This window comes from Pinus tabuliformis, chromosome 1_1 (genome assembly GCF_031772625.1).
Source record: "Pinus tabuliformis cultivar Carrire ecotype Pingquan chromosome 1_1, CPIR1, whole genome shotgun sequence".
NCBI lineage: Eukaryota > Viridiplantae > Streptophyta > Pinopsida > Pinales > Pinaceae > Pinus > Pinus tabuliformis.
In genome coordinates, this window is record NC_142297.1 from 668661713 (window position 1) to 668677153 (window position 15441).

Sequence of the window (15441 nt, forward strand, 5' to 3'; positions counted from 1 at the left end):
TGTTAATGAAAAGAAAGTGCTGAATAGAAAGTGCTTTGAAATGACATGAAATTACCTAGCTAAGAATTAACACACATTACTTGCAGAAGAGACCTAATTTAACCTTGCATTTTATCATCTAGTTCTCTAGACTAAGTAAGAATGGAAATTATCCTAACATTGTTAACTGATGTATGCATGAAATAGCTAAATATTGTAGAAGAGATTCTTTCGGTTTTCAATTTAGAAATGTAAATGTTAAGCTAAACAAATTGATCTTTTGCATGGGAAGAAGGTAAGGAAAAACTGGTCGAAAATGGCATTGAGGGGCATGGAGGTCAATTTGAATGCCTAACCTAGGCTATGATCATCATTTCTGCCCAAAACAATCTAAAACAGGCTGCTACAGGGTTTCCTGTAGTTGCTACAAGATGTCCTGGTTTACTACAGGAAACTTAGCTGAAAGTTGTAGGAAGGAAGGGAAGGTGAAAGGAAGTGTTGGGAAGGTTTATGATGGTGGAATAAGGTATGGGTAAGGTGCACACTACCCAAGTATCAACCCAAATATTCAGGACGGTTGGATTTGCTCAAGGTAGTTGTCCATGGTGGCTTCAAAACATAAATCAGAATTGGTGATTGGTAGGATTTGGAAAGAGGTGTAGAAGACTTAGATGAGGCTGGTGGAATGAGTTCCTCCCTGCAGATCAAAAACTATTGCAACAACACATATCCATTCTTCATTTATGCACAACTTTATGTAAATGTGGAAAATATGAGTTGAATTTGAGAAACTGATTTATTGATGGCTAATGGATCAAATCTATGGAATGGAATTCTTTATAATCTACAAAAAACTCAAGAAACCAAAATGACAATTGCAGGTACTTCTAAGAAATCATTAAGAATGATATACTAACAAGAAATCCTAAGCTATATAATAACCAAAAGATAGATTTGTTTTTGGGGTTGTGGAAGTGGGGCCATCAAACCATGATCCCATGACGGAGATGAGGATGAGGCCACTGTCACAAGATTTTCTGAAGTCTTTTCTTTCACTACTGTAACACTAATCTACTTCTCCAACTAATGGAAGCAAAACTAACCAATCATTCAAAGACTTGTAAATTAAACAAAATAGAGATAACTTTAGCAGCTAATATGTGCTTGTAATATAAGGATACATGTACAAAAAGAGGAACCTCTGTTGCTAGGGTTGGGCCCTAACCCAAGAGCTTCAACCCTCTGAGTCAACTCAGTGCTGGATCAAAGAAACCCTTTTCATTATCACCAAAATGTCAAAAATAACATGAGAATAACAGTCACAATATCTTAGCTCGAAATTGCCTCTTGGCTACAATAAAAATTCGAATCCTAATGAGGCCCTAGGCCTTCTTATTTATACAACTGAAGCTACCAACAACTTCCTTAAAATTAGGGAGGCTTGGCTTCCAAATTTGAGATTGACTTGTCTTCAACTATCACTGGCTTGGTTGCTAATGAACTCAGTGGGCTTGGCAGCTTATAACTTTGAGCTGATGAGATCTGGTGGAGGAATCTTTGAGTGATTGAGGAGTTAAGGAGCGAGACTCGATCTCATAAAATCCCTCTTGCTTGTCTACTTCGATTTCCTTCTCTTAAATTAGCCCAAAACTTCTCCAAATCTTGCAATTAATGCACATTAGGCTACATAACATAACATCTCACCTTTACCCTTCTCACTAAGAAAAATATAATAAAATATGTAAATAAATGTGATAAAAGTTTATTTTGATAAGTTGGAGAGTGGCATTAAGGCCCATATAATTTACCTATTAATGAGCCTCATCATCACCCCCTACTAAAAGTGTTGCTCATGTTCTGAGCAACTTAGTCTATGTCCATATCTTTCATAGATATTGTGGCCTCTCTGACATCCTAAGCCTATGTTGATGGAGTTTCCTCTTATGGATAAAACCCTGCATGTTTCTCTATTTCCTCCCACTACTTTCTTTCCTCTTCCTCCTTTCTACCTTCTAGCATACCCAATAGCAAGGGTGGACTGAGTTTCAAACCAATCCAATTGATTTTGAGTCTCTGCAGTGCATTCTTATATAGTGGGGTCCTTTCTAGTGCATCTCTCATCCTTTCAGGGGAATGATACTCCCTGATCCTTAGGCTATATGGTAGGGTGCCCCATCTCCTTTTGCATGCTTTCTAGATTTCACTCTCTAACAATCTCAAGGTGTTCTCAAAATGTGTGATTGCTTGCTCTTGTGTAGCTAGGTATCTTGGTGCAAGCTGGGGATCATTGGTGATGATGTTGTGGGTGCTAATGACAACCATTGAATTTATTTGTTCTTATCTGATGTAAAGGGACTCCCTTTCTTCTCTTTCCAACACCCTCTTCACCTCCTTAGCCCTGGCCTCCTCATGACTCATCCATGACGCAAGGGCCATTATTTGTAAGTCCCCTAACTTTGTATTCGGGTCCCACACTTTCAAGTATGCTAAGGCCAAGTTGTGCAAGTAGAATTGAGATATATTGGCCTTATTCTCTAGGGTGCTCTTGTCACATAGTTCAATGAACTGCCTATAGTCTTGGAAAGGCAGAGTCCCATGTTTTTCTAGTGTCTTTATCTGGAATTGTAGCCATTGATATTTGAGGTACAAGGCATATGATTTTGGTGGCATCTTGCACTAGAGTGCCTCCATGGAGAGGCTTTCCATGGTGGCCAATTGGCTTTCCTTTTCCTATAACTATCTCCTTAGCCATGTGTTTTCTACCTCTAGTTGAGATCTCATAATTCATTCCATATCTCTTATCTTACTCAATTATCTGACCATCTCTAGTATCTTTTCTTCCATATGACCCACATCCTCTACCTTCTTTGATTTGGTCCTTTGCATCCATCAAAGTTTCCTTCCTCACTCTTTATCAAGCTCAAAGAGGAGAGGGATGGCAAATTTTTGTGGTATTACTCTGCCTCCCTCAATGAATCTGTAATAAGAGCTCATATTGGGTTGTGGGCTAGGTTCTTGCAGCTCTTGGAACTCTCTTTTAGATGTATTTGGAGAAGTTTCCCCCTCCTACACTTGTGTGGGTTCTTCCTTGCCTTCCCTATGTCCTTGTTGTCCTTCATACTTATTTTTCTGTGTTTCCTATAGTGTTGATAGAGTTTCCTGTAGGACTGTTTGAGGATCCTGTAGAAGGCTTTTTCCTTTCTGAAATGGGGTCAAAGGTGCCTTGTCTTTATTTGTTGATTCTAACTTGGTGACAAGCCTCCTAACATAGGTGATGGGAGACTTTGGGGAAGCTTTCTTTGATGTGCCCTCTTCACCTTTTATTTCTAGGGAAACTAGCTTTCCTTGCTCTTTTAGTGAGTCCTCAATTATGATTGGAGTCCTGGTGGGTGTTTGTGGTTTCCCTTCTTTGATACTAGTGCTCCTCCTTATTTTAAAATAGAGCGGGGTCTGCCTCTGTCTTTTCCCTTTTGACTTGATAGGTGTGTTTAGGGAATTTAAGGCAGCAGTTGCCTCCCTCTCAGTGGGTTCCGGAGACAACCTTGGAGATTCCTCCCTTTCCTTGGTGTTTTCCTCATGGTTTTCTTCATCCTTTTGTTCTTTCTCTTCACTTTTCTCCTCTTCTCCTTCTTCTTTTCCATCTTCTTCCTTTGTTTTACTTTTTTCTTCCTCCTCTAGTTCTTCTTCTTCCTCTTCAGGTTCTTCTTCATCTTCTTCTCCCTCCTCTTCACCACTAGAGGTATTACCCCTATCATATTCAAGGGCTTGTATTTCAATCACAACCTCTATGTCCATGTCTCTAAATGTGGACCATTGAATGGGGATTCTTAGCTAGCTCAAGGCATCCTTTAGTATTAGCTTAATAAGTCCATGGTGTGCCAATTACTGAAGTTTTCCCTCTTGGACCTTTAGGCTCATGTATATTATTGATTGTAATAATAATTTGCGTACACTGAGTCTTTTTTCAGTGGGTATCTCCTCTCCAAATATCAACTCATGAATGAGTCTAAATTTATAGCCATAGATTATATTGAGGCTCCCTTCGCAAGAGATTTATTTGAGAATATGATAGCTCACGTAATTCCAAGGGTAGGGAAGGATTTCCCTTCTTATCCCATTTTTGTCCTCAATTGGGTCTTCATCCCTTAAGAATAATTTTTTCTTTGCAAAAGTGCTTGCAGCCTTATCCTCCTTTCTCCATGGCATCCCCTGAGGAAGTGTAGTGATTCTGATAATTATTTCAGGATTAATTGTAATTAACACTCCTCTAACCACAATAGTAGCACTAATTCTAGCCCGAGGGTTAAGTGCCATGAAAAATTCTTGAGCTACATCATCATCATACCCTCTCAGCAGCTCAAACAATCCCAACCAGTTACGCCTCCTAAAAATTTCTAACACAAGGGGATGGAGGTGTATCCTGGATGTCTCTGTGGTTTCCCTTCTATTAAACCCTCCTGTCATGTCTCTTTTCTGGTTGGCTGACTGTAGGGAGTTTGGTAGGCTAGCCTTAGTTTTTAGGGTGACATAGAGTTAATAATAGTGGTGAATGGCTGCAATTTCTTTCTATCTCCACACAACTTTTAAATTGTTCACAATTCTTTTAAAATTCCCAAGCCCACTGTAATCACTTAAAAAAACTCATATTTTTCTATTCTTAGCTATCAATTCAAAGATTGGGCCACCTACCTATCACTATAATGCTTTGGATGAGGAGAATTTTTGAGTAGTTGGACCCTAGGCACCCCCTTTCAGTGTTCTCTTTGAATTTTCAATGTTTCCTGTAACTCCCTACATTTCCTGTAGTTGTTATTGTAGTTTTGTTTCCTGTAGGGTGGTTGAAACAACTTTTCCTCCTCGATGGCTCTCCAAGGTAGTCCAGATATCCTCTGATATCAAAATGAACAAATGGTGCATGAGAGTTTGGAATGTTTTATATTTATGGTCAATTCCTTGAAGAGTTGAATTGGTTGGCAGTGTACGAGATTTCCTCTTTGGGATCATTGGCCCATTGTTAGTTATCATGCAACTTCCCCTCGTAATCATCACCCAATCTCACAAAACTTAACTCGACCATTTTTTCAACTCATTCTTCTTGATGTGATATTTCCACGTGTCATGCTAACTAAGAGTTCACTTTCTTTTTTTCAAGCTAAGGGTGTGTTATAGACATTTTTGTGCCTTACAGATATAAGCATGAAATTTCCATAAACCAAGGGATCCTAAGTCCCTAAAGATGTTGTTCCAGCTCCTAAAGAAACAAGGTCAACAAATTACAGCTTCTCCCAGAAGTTCTCCACCAGAAACTGCTCAAAACTAGTCAAATCAGGATCAATTCAGATGCTCCACTAGCTGCCTGTGTTGCAAAGCACCCAAATACACTGACTAGGTGCATTGCAACACAGGTGAATGCACTACCAGGGTGAATTGAGCGGGAAATGACAAATGGCAAAGTCATTCAACGAGGTGGAAAGACAATGGAAGCTTCCAGAATCTTCTCCAATGACACTTGCCTCACTGAATTCAACCAGTGATGAGTAAGAGGCTCTCAGTCTCCAAGTGGAAGCAAGAACTGACAGAGAGAAGCCACAAGTCAAAACATAAGCTGACTCATCCTCTTTGCATACATCTATATATGGATCCCTCATCCCAGAGATCCAGAGGCTGGAATTTTGTACTTTGCAGAGAATTGCTGTTGGTTTTGAGATTGAGATTAGTGCATTGGGTGATTTATGCTTTGTTGGAGGTGAGGAAGGGATTCCTTTGCTGGGAGGTAGATGCTGGATCGGGACTCACTTGGTTGTATCTCCTCTTGGATCTTCTTATTATATCAATAAAACTATTTGAGTTTCTCCTACATGCTTGTGTATCAATGATGTTTTGTTATATTTGCATGTTTAGCTTAAATCTGATCCTAAGCTATTTATGAATGTAAATCTATGTCTTTTGTGTAGTTTTCCTCTTCTGTGATCTTGCAGGAACTTGGTGAAGCTGGGAAAGTAAGGGAGAAGGCAGCGGGAAGCGAACAAAGAGGAGAGCGATTGCATCAACAAACTAGCGCAAGACACAGGTTAGTTACATCCTTCCTCTTCGTTTACATTTCATAAAGAAGAATACGAAAGTAGTTTTCCTTGTTTGTTGCTAAGGCACTGTCACACCTTAGAGTGGGATAGGGGCGTTATGAGTAGATACTTTTCCCAACAACAAAATGGCGAATCCACTGGGGATCGTGTCTAGTTAGTTTATTTGTGTTTCTATTGTTGTTCATCTCATAAACGAAGGAGTGGCGAATCGAACTGCATTTGCCATTTACAAATGCAAAGTAGAGATCTGCTACTCTAGTCCATTCACTGGGCCTGTTTATGATCTGAACAATTGATCCACAAATGCTCTAATTGCCCTTTGTGATAGCTCTTAGTCCTCCTTTAAATCATCCCTCTAATTGTACCTTACTGATAGCTTTTATCCGGCCAAAAACCATAGATTAAACTGCAAACCGTGACCCAGAACCCAGAGAAAATTCTCGTTTCTGCTTCAGCGCAGGCTCTGTGAAGAGACTCTGCATTTCAACGCAGGTCCCGAGAGGGCTACCTGCGCTGCAATTCAGTTTCTCTGTGTAGCAGGTGCGTTGATCAGCCTAGCCCTGCCTAGCTGAGGTCCTTTGCTCACTTTTTCCAGTTTTGCCTCTGATTTTTGCAGCCTGTTATCAGTGTGTGTACCTATCTGAAAACCCCTTTTCTTTGCCTTAATTCCGCCTCAGTTGTATAAAAGAAACTGTATTTGTTTTTGTGTATTTGTTACGTCATTTACAGTTTCCCATTGCAAAAGTAAACTGATCATACTGTCGCCCTTAGATCTAGATCTGTCGTAAGTGTCGTTTTGATCTTAGGAGAAAGTTTGTTTACTGTTGACAGTTGATTACGCTTTTACTTTTGTATTTGGTTTGAATTTGTGAATTTATAGTGTCGAAACAAGTGTTTACTTCAAAATCATAAAGTTTCGTAATCGTCTCTACTTTTTGATTTCGAAAAGAAGCTTGTTTGTGTTTTTCACTTGAAATCGAATTCAAATTTGTACAACAGCGTTCTTTTTAGGCATCAATATTAAGAAAGTGAAAAACAAATACATGCATATGTGCATTTGCATTTTGACAGTTTGTATGGTTTGATTTAGGAAAAGTGCATTTACAGTGTGCTCTTTGCTCGTTGAGAAAAGATTGTGTCTTTCTTTTCCCCTTGTAGCTAGGATTTTCATTGTTGAAAAGAGATAAAAGCTTGCTTATCATCTTTAGACTGCATTTAGGAATTACATCTACATCTCGTGGTGATCCAAAAAGGAAAACTTCTAAGAAAGATCAACCTAAAATAAATTGAATGAACTTAACAACGCTTTGTAACTTAACGCACAACATAGAGGTCTAGGCTAGAGACGTGTTCCGGCGTCGTAAAGCCTGGTAACTGTTGTCCTCACTGTTGGTTGGGTGATTCCTCCACTGTGAGACGATAAGTGCCAGTACGGATTGTGCTCCCATGTACCGTTGAGTATATATTGGGAGACCCCTATAGGCTTAAAACCTTTATCCATAGGAAGCCGTGTCGGCCGCCCTACTGATCGCAATGCACTGAACACAGCATTCGGGAAGATTGACCGCCTGTACCTTAAAAAGTATTATGCGGTTTTGCGATTGGTTTGGCACACCCTCTACCTAGATCTCCAGAGCCGTCCCTTTCGTTCCTTTTCAGACTCCTTAACGGAAAAGGTCCATCTGAGCACTTGTCACTTCAGGCTCATTAAAAATTGAAGGAGACTAGAGTCATCTTTTGTTTTTTCTCGACTCTTAAAAACTGAAAAAACAAGTTGTGTCTAAAGCGTCTAAAATTCATTTAATTCGGAAACATATTTCCCCTTTTGTATTTTAGTTGATCGAGTAATCCGCAATCGTGGAAGAAAGTCAATTGAAACCCCGTCGTTCGCGGAGGCTTACGAGTCAACCGTCTTTCTCTCCGGAATCGAAAACAGTACGGACAAAGCAAACTCTTTTAACCGGTTCGAAATCTCCTATTAAAGTTAGAACAAGTGTTCCAACAACATCCGAGATTCCGGTTACTCCAAACATTTCTGGAAACCCTGCCTCTACAGAAGAAGTTCAACAGTCACAGAGGGACAGTGATACTGATCCTAGTCTGAGAGTAAACACTTGTGTTACTGAACCAGTTCCATCTGCAACCGGTTCGGAAAGTCTTGCTCTTCGAACATCTGTCGCTGTCGATTCAAACCCTTCTTCGACACCAGAAATATTTTACGGACCTGACGGTCTTCCCCTTCCACCTGGTTTGATTGCGATAGAGGAAATTGTAGAAGATCCGCAAGCAAGTACTCCATCACACTTTGGAGTCGGGGTCACTCTATTTCCTTCTTCGTTAGAAGTTGGTCTACCACCAGCGAAAGTTCATGTGGAATCACTAGGAAATCTTTTGGATAGACTCCAAATGTCTGAACAACCGTCAACATCTAGGACTGTGTCGACTGACACAGCGAAAGCAGAACTCCCTGCTGTCACTCCGACAATGTTTGCCGGCGTACCATCTGTCCCGACTAGCTCACAACCACTAGAAGGAGTCCATCCAGGGGCTATTTCGATAGTATGGTCCATTCCTGTTTGTTCCTCCGGAATAATATCCGGCAACTCTTATGTTGAGTCTCGACAAATTGATCCATTTGGAGGTCAATTTGGGCAATCCAGTCCCCAAGGGCAGACAATCCCCTTGAGTTCCGGATTACCACCGTATGGGGGGCAGTATGCCCTTTCATTACCCCCTCCGGGAGGATATCCATACGGGAGTTCACAACAGTATTCAGGTTATACTGGAGTTACATCAAGTGGTTGGGTACCTATACTACCCCAACAACCAAGGGTTGTATATTCGATGCAACAATGTGTACCTGTGTCGAATATACCTACTACACCGGCTATTTTGACAGTGTCACAAGTTCAAACGCTGCCTGTTGTATGTCAACCTCAGATTTCTCAGGTTGTAATGCAACAGCCCCTTGATCCTGTGACTCAACCACAATCGCCAACTGGTGGGGCGACACAAGTCCAAATGGGTACAATTACCCCACACTTTGGTCCAACGGTTAGTATAGCGCAACAGAACATGGCTTCATAACCGTGGCTGGTGCAATACCAACAACCACAATTCCAACAAGTATACCAAGGTTCTGAGCAGCAGATCTTTGCGAACAGTGGACAGCCGTACATTCAAAACGGTCAAAATCAACCATTTTACAATGGTCATGTCCACCAACCGTATCAGTCATACCAGCATCAACTGCATTATGCTGGTATGCAAAGGCCAACTGATCAGGCGATTCCATCGTATCCTGGGTATGCTTCACCTAACCTGAATCAACAATTACCATTCGTGGCAACTTTAGAGTTACCTGATTTACACCAGTTAACAAACGATCCAATTGCTTACGCCCCTTGGTGGCTAGCGATTCCGCATAAACTTCCATCAGATATTCCTAAATTTAATGGAAATCCGGGTGAAGATCCATCGAATCACGTGATGACATTTCATCTATGGTGTTCATCAAACACCCTAAACGATGATTCGATAAGGCTTCGCCTTTTTCAGAGGACGTTAACGGGTCCAGCAGCAAAATGGTATATTGAATTGCCTAGAGCTTCGTTCGACAACTTCAGTACCTTAGCCACAACCTTTTTAACCCATTTTCAATTACCGATAAGGTATGAAACGGGAACGGAACTCCTCACCAACTTCAAACAGACAACGGCCACTCACATATCTGATCATATACATGAGTGGCGACGTCGTCGTAGGATGGTAAAAATGTACGTTCTCGATCAGCTATTAGCTGAATGGTTTATCAAGTCTTTACTGCCGTCCATCACGAAAGATGTGGCAAAGGGGGGAGTCGTAATGGAAGAGCAAGTTATAGCTCGTGCACAATATCTGGACTTGATCTATACTCAGTCCGGCACGCTTTACGACAAAATACTCGACGCCCCTAGGTCGGAATCCTCAATTCCTCCTCCTCCTAAATCAAACAATGACTCTCACGCCGGCGATGGCGTGATTGCCACGACAAACGCGAAATCAACAAAGGCTACGTCCAAGAAAGCCCGTAAGATTTCAGATCAAAATGCAAAAGACGAAATTCTTGCTTCGGAAGTAAATGTCGTATCAACAGATAAAGGCAAAGAAACCAAACAACTAGGAAGCAAGAAGAAACAAGGTAAAGGGAAGAAGAAGAAACAGGATGAGTCATCTCCTGAAAAAACTTCTTCAAACCCTCTTGGAAATAGGAAACCCCCCTCAGGGTGTCAGATATGTGATGAGAATCACTGGACGAGAGAGTGTCCATACAAAGCTGAGCTTAAGAAATTCTTTAAAAGTTCGAAAACCTCAGCAGTGTTAACCGATCCGTTTCCGAATCTAGGAACAAATCTGGTTGATAGTGGAAATGCTTCCCCGTCTCAAGTGCTAATGTTGTCAATTTCAAAACAGTAGAATGATGCTTTGATTTCGACAAGGAACAAAGATTACGGGAATCCGCAGCTGTCGAACGACAAGGATAAAGATCAACCAAGTAGTTCGACAACAACTTCGACAGAAGTTGTACCACCCATCATTCATGAATTAACAATAAAACCGCCAAAGAGAGTAGTACACAAGTCGACATTTAATCCTCGCGCTAGAGCGGCGCAGCATTATAACATAGTGGAATATTTGGCCCAATCGCCATCCGCTATGTCGACTCTTGAAGTACTACAAAATTGTCCATCCCAAAGGCAGGCTTTGTTATCAGCCATTGGTGGGGTTGATCCAAAGGATTCCAATCTTGTATCCTTTGACCACAAAGGGTACAATCCTCAGTTACCAGCTCAATTAGCTTTCCTTGTTCAAGTGAAAGCCCTCAACAAAACTGTTCACCGAACAATTATTGATGAGGGGGCATCTACATGTATTATGTCGATGAGCTGTTGGAAAACTTTAGGATCTCCAACCTTGTCGCGATCTTCGACGACGTTAAAAGCATTCGACGGAAGGACATATACCACGTATGGTATCCTAAATAACTTGAAGGTTGAACTAGGGGGAAAACAGTGGAAATATATGTTGAAGTCATCAATGGGAATCTTGATTACAACATCCTACTAGGAAGACCATGGATATACGCCATGGCAGCTGTTGTGTCGACCTATTTTAGAAAGATTGCATTTCCCTTTCAAGGAGGGATTACAATCGTCGATCAACAAAACTTCCTCCCTAATGGTTCTCAAGTTACAGGAAGCATTCCCATGATCCATGGAAGCCCCCATTCGCTTCAGAATATCGGAGTAGGCCTACTAAAAGATCCTATACTAATGGGAACTTTCGCTCTTCCACCTCCAATCAATTTGGCGGAAGTAGCGTCGATAGGAACCTGCAATATGATATCTTCCATAAAGATCTCAGAAAACAATATCAACATGGATCATACAATGGTTTTTCCCCCAAGCCCGATAGAAGTATTATAGCAATCAATGTTTCTAGCATGGGAGGCAAACCCAAATCAACGCTCATCAAGCGTTTGGGTAGATAGGTCTAGAGAATATGGTACCCCTTCAGATCCTTGGTCGCGAGTGCATGGAACCGACGAAGGAATTGTACAATCAATGTTGATTGAAGGAGCCCCATGGAGTGATTGCCACCATCTTTCCCTTCTTCCAAATTCTGAAGAAGATACTCATAATGACCTTTATCATCCTTCAGTTTTTGAATTCCTCTCAAATACTGTAAATATGGTGGATTCCTAGCGAAACTTATCCAACATTGAAGAGACTATAGCCATAAATATCTCGACTAAAACAGATGTTGTAGAGAATATTTATGTTGGCAAATGTTGTTCTCCTTCAGAACTGGAAATATATAACGCTCTTTTTCGCGAATTCAGAGATGTCTTTGCTTGTTCATATGATGAAATTCCAGGCATTGACTCGAGTATCGTTGAACACGAAATTAAGATGTATCCAGATGTCAAACCGGTACGACAACGGCTCAGGCAGGTGCACCCCAAGAAAGCCGTTGCCATTAAGGCAGAAGTTGAAAAACTTCTCCATGCTGGTTTTATCTACCCGGTTCCATTAACCGATTGGGTATCGAATATTGTCCCTGTTATGAAGAAACAGGGGACAATTAGAGTGTGTGTCGATTATAGGGATGTAAATCAAGCTTGTCTGAAAGACAACTACCCTACACCCTTCATCGACCAGATAATTGATGAATGCGCCGGATGAGAAATCTTTTCATTCATGGATGGATTTTCCGGGTATAATCAAATAAATATCCACCCGCAAGACCAGTCAAAGACTGCATTCATTTTTCCGTGGGGTACATTCGCATATCGAAAATTACCCTTTGGTTTAAAGAACGCAGGGGCGACATTTCAGAGGGAAATGAATTATGCCTTCCATGACATCAAGAATATCGTTCAACCATACCTCGACGACCTTCCGGCTCATTCGCGAAAGCAGACTGATCATCCGCAGCATTTAAGAGCGATATTTCTACGTTGCCGACACTACAAGATATGACTCAATCCGCACAAATGTGTATTTTGCATCGGTTCTGGTTGTTTACTTGGATTTGTAGTCTCCAAGGATGGGATTCGTCTCGACCCGTGCAAGGTCCAGGCAATCATAAATTTGCCTCCACCTTCAAATTTGCTTTAGATTCAGAAACTCCAAGGGAAAGCAAACTTTCTGAGGAGGTTCATTCCAAATTACGCCGAAATTGCTAAAGGTTATACAAGTCTTTTGAAAAAGGAGGTACCCTTCGTCTGGGATCAGGTTGCGCAAGCTTCCTTTGATTCTTTAAAAGATTCCTTAATAAAAGCATCATTAATGTACGCCCCCGATTATCAAAGAGATTTTAACCTGTATCTGGCTGCAGCAGATACAACCATCGCAATGGTTTTAGTTCAAGAAGTCGATGGAATTGAACACCCTATATATTATTTAAGTAGAAACTTAAATGATACAGAAAGCAAATATTCTTATGTTGAAAAACTAGTGCTTGCAGCGGTTCAAGCAATACAAAGATTTCGACACTATGTCCTCTTTCGGAAAACTACCATTCTGTCAGATTGCAACCCCATGACTTATATATTGTCGCAACAGTTGCTGGGGGGCAAATATTCAAAATGGATAGCAATCTTTCAAGAGTTTGATCTGGAATTTGTAAAATCCAAGTCAAAGAAAGCTCTAGTTTTTGCAGAATTATTATGCGATCTCCCATCGTTGTCCAACGATGAAACATCAGAAGAATCAATCGTGGATGAGAATTTGTTTCTGATATCTACAAGCAATGAGTGGTATGGAGATATAATAATTTATCTCCAAACCCAAAAGTTTAGGCCTAACACCTCTCACTCTGAACATAAACGTATACGATACCAAGCAAAAGACTACATGATCGTCGGTGACACGCTTTACCGTCGTGGTATCGATATAGTTCTGAGAAGGTGCCTCACCCATGAGTAGGCCGAAAAATCCCTGAATGAGTGTCATTCAGGGGCCTGTGGGGGGCATAAATCTGGCTATGCTACAGCACAAAAAATCTTACGAGCAGGATACTTCTGGCCAACAATGTTCAAAGATTGCATAACCACAGTCAGAAGTTGCCATGCTTGTCAAATTTTTGATAGCAAAACCAGAAGACCACCCGAACCGTTACAACCAATAGTTGCTTTTGGGCCATTCGCCAAATGGGGCATCGATTTCATGACATGTAACCCCACCTCGACCGGGGGGCATGGGTATATCATAGTCGCAGTTGACTATTTTACCAAATGGCCGAGGCGATGCCTACATTAGATAACACTGGTGAAACAGCTGCCCTTTTCTTTTTCAATCATATAGTCGCTAGATTCGGCGTACCACAGGCTATAGTCACGGATCATGGATTGCATTTTTGCAATCACATGATGCTCGAATTAGCTGCCAAACTAGGATTGTCTCACGACAACTCTACTCCGTATTATCCACAAGCCAACGGACAAGTTGAAGCGATCAACAAGGTCCTGAAGCGTATGTTGCAAAGGATGATCGGAGTTCACAAAAGAAGGTGGCACCTAATCCTGTACTCAGACTTGTGGGCTTATCGAACATCGGTAAGGAATGTGACCGGGTTCACACCCTTCCAACTGGTATACGGCCTGGAAGCAGTCTTACCAGTCTAGTGCGAAATCACGTCTCTTAAACTCGCAATCGATCTCCTCCCTGGAACTTCGGAAGAAGAGGCCCATTTCTTGGAATTAATCCAATTGGATGAAACCCGTCGTGATGCCGCTTTGGCTAACGAAGCCCATAATAAACGAGTCAAGGCGCAGTTCGACAAAAATGTCAAACCCCGTGTCTTCTCGGAAGGTGACTTGGTCCTGCTTTACGACCAAGAATCCGACAAATTGGGAGCGGGTAAATTTAACTCTTTATGGATGGGCCCCTACATTGTTAAAACGGGTATTAGCAAAAGGAGCCTACGAGTTGATGGATTACGACGGAATTCCACTGGCGCAACCTCGTAATGGGTTGTAACTCAAGCGTTACTACGCCTAGTAGTGACCAGTATGCTTTTGTTATATTTTTGTTTTCGCTAAGAGTGTTTGTTTTGGTCGAGTAATCCACCTTTTTTTTTACATTTATTGCAAATGTCGAACCCATTGGGACCATGTGTTGGATATGCCGACGGAGCGAGTCGTAGTTCGCGGAACCTGTCCTCCGCAGCCTGGGCCATTTTCGATCCAAGCGACGAGTTAGTAAGTTTCAGAGGTGTATGTATTGGTCAATCAACAAACAATATCGCTGAATATAGTGCGTTGATAGAACTTCTCTCTGATGCCATCACTCATGGTATACGCCGGCTAATCGTCAGGCTAGACTCACAGCTCGTAATACTACAACTCAATGGTATATATTTCGTCCGAAACCCAGCTATTTGTCGCATGTTCCTAAGGGTTAAGATTTTGGAAAGATAATTTGATCTTATTCAATACCAGCATATTTCCAGAAACTTAAACACATTAACCGACTCATTAGCAAACTATGTGTTAGATAGACATTTGCAGCATTTATAAAAAGAGACACATCATCAATGTTCTACATGTGGATCACATAACTCAATCAGAATAAAACTCCGAAAATCAAAAATACATATATAGCTGTTTATGGTTTACATATAATGTTCTGTAACCAAGAAAAAATCGGTCACATGACCTGAAAACTCAAAATGCTAGGGGTCACCCTAGTCTAATGATGCTCGTGATAGTAAGTCACAGCCTGTGCGATCATGCGTAAGAGATGAGTCCATCGTCTAGGCACACCAGTAGTATGTCATTGTAACTGTAAAGGTAGCTCGTCGATCCTCACATCTGGAATACCGAGAGTAAGGCTCT